Source organism: Crinia signifera, unplaced genomic scaffold (assembly GCF_055691185.1).
Source record: "Crinia signifera unplaced genomic scaffold, ASM5569118v1 HAP2_SCAFFOLD_275, whole genome shotgun sequence".
Lineage (NCBI taxonomy): Eukaryota > Metazoa > Chordata > Amphibia > Anura > Myobatrachidae > Crinia > Crinia signifera.
The window spans coordinates 3,352-7,500 of NW_028142168.1; positions in this window are offsets into that span (position 1 = coordinate 3,352).

Below are 4,149 nucleotides of genomic sequence, written 5' to 3' on the forward strand. Positions count from 1 at the left end.
GGGCCCGGGGGAGGCCACTCCCGGGTCCGGGGACATGTGCCCCCCGCTGGCCGACCCGAGAATTGCACAGAAAGGGTGAAAAAAGCACTTAGAAAATATCTTGAAACCGTTCACCCACTCTTCCCCGGGATTCATGCCCAGGGCTGTGGAAGTGTCCCTGGGCAGGCTGAAGCTTCTGCCCCCCGGAAAAAAAAAACTTCCATATTTCCACCCCCCGCTACCCAGGGAAGGTAGCCCAGGCCCGGGGAAGGTCACCCCCGGGTCCGGGGCACTGCGCCCCCCGCAGGACACCCGGAGAATTGCATCCAAAAGGTGAAAAAAGCACTTAGAAAATACTTCAAAATTCCTCACCCACTCAAGCCCGGGATTCATGCCCAGGGCTGTGGAAGTGTCCCCGGGCAAGCCGAAGCTTCTGCCCCCCTGAAAAAAAAAACTTCCATATTTCCACCCCACGCTACCCAGGGAAGGTAGCCCGGGCCTGGGGGAGGTCACCCCTGGGTCCGGGGCACCGCTGGCCACCCGGAGAAATGGAGTCAAGCCGTGAGAAAAAAAGCACTTTGAATTGAGAAATGGAGTCAAGCCGTAAAAATGCACTTTGAAAATACTTTGATTCCTCTCACCCACTCTTCCCCAGGATTCATGCCCAGGGCTGTGGAAGTGTCCCCGGGCATGAAGAAGCGTCTTTTCCCCCTGAAAAAAAAAACTTCCATATTTCCACCCCACGCTACCCAGGGAAGGTAGCCCGGGCCAGGGGGACGTCGTCCCGGGGTCCGGGGACATGTGCCCCCCGCTGGCCGACCCGAGAATTGCACAGAAAGGGTGAAAAAAGCACTTTGAAAATACTTTGATTCCTCACCCACTCTTCCCCGGGATTCATGCCCGGGCCTATGGAAGTGTCCCCGGGCATGAAGAAGCGTCTTTTCCCCCTGAAAAAAAAAACTTCCATATTTCCACCCCACGCTGCCCGGGGGAGGTAGCCCAGGCCCGGGGGAGGTCACCCCCGGGTCCGGGGCACTGCGTCCCCCGCAGGACAACCGGGGAATTGCGTCCAAAAGGTGAAAAAAATACTTTGAAAATAGTTTGAAATCGTTCGCCCACTCTTCCCCGGGATTCATGCCCAGGGCTGTGGAAGTGTCCCTGGGCACGTCCGAGCGTCTTCCCCCCCCGGGAAAAACAAGTTCCAGATTTTCACCCCACGCTGCCCGGGGGAGGTAGCCCGGGCCTGGTTGAGGTCACCCCCGGGTCCGGGGGACTGCGCCCCGTGCTGGACACCCGGAGAAATGCATCCAAAAGGTGAAAAAAAACACTGAAAACAGTTTGAAACTGTTCACCCACTCTTCCCCGGGATTCATGCCCAGGGCTGTGGAAGTGTCCCCGGGCAAGATGAAGCTTATGCCCCCCTGAAAAAAAAAACTTCCATATTTCCACCCCCCGCTACCCAGGGAAGGTAGCCCGGGCCCGGGGGAGGTCACCCCCGGGTCCGGGGCACTGCGCCCCCCGCAGGACACCCGGAGAATTGCATCCAAAAGGTGAAAAAAGCACTTAGAAAATATCTTGAAATCGTTCACCCACTCTTCCCCGGGATTCATGCCCAGGGCTGTGGAAGTGTCCCTGGGCAGGCTGAAGCTTCTGCCCCCCCGGGAAAAAAAAACTTCCATATTTCCACCCCACGCTACCCAGGGAAGGTAGCCCAGGCCCGGGGGAGGTCACCCCCGGGTCCGGGGCACTGCGCCACCCGCAGGACACCCGGGGAATTGCATCCAAAAGGTGAAAAAAGCACTTAGAAAATATCTTGAAATCGTTCACCCACTCTTCCCCGGGATTCATGCCCAGGGCTGTGGAAGTGTCCCTGGGCACGTTCGAGCGTCCTCCCCCCTGAAAAAAAAACTTCCATATTTCCACCCCCCGCTACCCAGGGAAGGTAGCCCAGGCCCGGGGGAGGTCACCCCCGGGTCCGGGGCACTGCGCCACCCGCAGGACACCCGGGGAATTGCATCCAAAAGGTGAAAAAAGCACTTAGAAAATATCTTGAAATCGTTCACCCACTCTTCCCCGGGATTCATGCCCAGGGCTGTGGAAGTGTCCCTGGGCACGTTCGAGCGTCCTCCCCCCTGAAAAAAAAACTTCCATATTTCCACCCCCCGCTACCCAGGGAAGGTAGCCCAGGCCCGGGGGAGGTCATCCCCGGGTCTGGGGACCGGCGTCCCCCGCAGGACAACCGGGGAATTGCGTCCAAAAGGTGAAAAAAATACTTTGAAAATACTTTGAAATTCCTCACCCACTCGATCCCGGGATTCATGCCCTGGCCTATGGAAGTGTCCCCGGGCATGACAAAGCGTCTTCCCCCCCTGAAATAAAAACTTCCACAAAACCACCCCGCGCTGGCCAGGGAAGGTAGCCCGGGCCAGGGGGACGTCGTCCAGGGGTCCGGGGACATGTGCCCCCCGCTGGCCGACCTGAGAATTGCACAGAAAGGGTGAAAAAAGCACTTTGAATATACTTTGATTCCTCACCCACTCTTCCCCGGGATTCATGCCCGGGCCTATGGAAGTGTCCCCGGGCATGAAGAAGCGTCTTCCCCCCTGAAAAAAAAAGTTCCATATTTCCACCCCACGCTACCCAGGGAAGGTAGCCCGGGCCCGGGGGAGGTCACCCCCGGGTCCGGGGAACTGCGCCACCCGCAGGACACCCGGGGAAATGCGTCCAAAAGGTGATAAAAATACTTTGAAAATAGTTTGAAATCGTTCACCCACTCTTCCCCGGGATTCATGCCCAGGGCTGTGGAAGTGTCCCCGGGCAAGCTGAAGCTTCTTCCCCCCTGAAAAAAAAAAGTTCCATATTTCCTCCCCACGATGCCCGGGGAAGGTAGCCCAGGCCCGGGGGAGGTCACCCCCGGGTCCGGGGCACTGCGCCCCCCGCTGGTCGCCCGGGGAAATGCATCCAAACTGTGAAAAAATACTTTGAAAATAGTTTGAAACAGCTCGCCCACTCTTCCCCGGGATTCATGCCCAGGGCTGTGGAAGTGTCCCTGGGCACGTCCGAGCGTCTTCCCCCCGGGAAAAACAAGTTCCAGATTTTCACCCCCACGCTGCCCGGGGGAGGTAGCCCGGGCCTGGGTGAGGTCACCCCCGGGTCCGGGGGACTGCGCCCCGTGCTGGACACCCGGAGAAATGCATCTAATCGGTGAAAAAAACACTGAAAACAGTTTGAAATTGTTCACCCACTCTTCCCCGGGATTCATGCCCAGGGCTGTGGAAGTGTCCCCGGGCAAGCTGAAGCGTCTTCCCCCCTGAAAAATAAACTTCCACAAAACCACCCCGCGCTGCCCGGGGAAGGTAGCCCGGGCCAGGGGGACGTCGTCCCGGGGTCCGGGGACATGTGCCCCCCGCTGGCCGACCCGAGAATTGCACAGAAAGGGTGAAAAAAGCACTTTGAAAATACATGGAAGTATCTCACCCACTCTTCCCCGGGATTCATGCCCGGGCCTATGGAAGTGTCCCTGGGCATGACAAAGCGTCTTCCCCCCTGAAAAAAAAAACTTCCACAAAACCACCCCGCGCTGCCCGGGGAAGGTAGCCCGGGCCAGGGGGACGTCGTCCCGGGGTCCGGGGACATGCGCCCCCCGCTGGCCGTCCCGGGAATTGCACAGAAAGGGTGAAAAAAGCACTTTGAAAATACATGGAAGTATCTCACCCACTCGAGCCCGGGATTCATGCCCGGGCCTATGGAAGTGTCCCTGGGCATGACAAAGCGTCTTCCCCCCTGAAAAAAAAACTTCCACAAAACCACCCCGCGCTGCCCGGGGAAGGTAGCCCGGGCCAGGGGGACGTCGTCCCGGGGTCCGGGGACATGCGCCCCCCGCTGGCCGTCCCGGGAATTGCACAGAAAGGGTGAAAAAAGCACTTTGAAAATACATGGAAGTATCTCACCCACTCGAGCCCGGGATTCATGCCCGGGCCTATGGAAGTGTCCCTGGGCATGACAAAGCGTCTCCCCCCCTGAAATAAAAACTTCCACAAAACCACCCCGCGCTGCCCGGGGAAGGTAGCCCGGGCCAGGGGGACGTCGTCCCGGGGTCCGGGGACATGCGCCCCCCGCTGGCCGTCCCGGGAATTGCACAGAAAGGGTGAAAAAAGCACTTTGAAAATA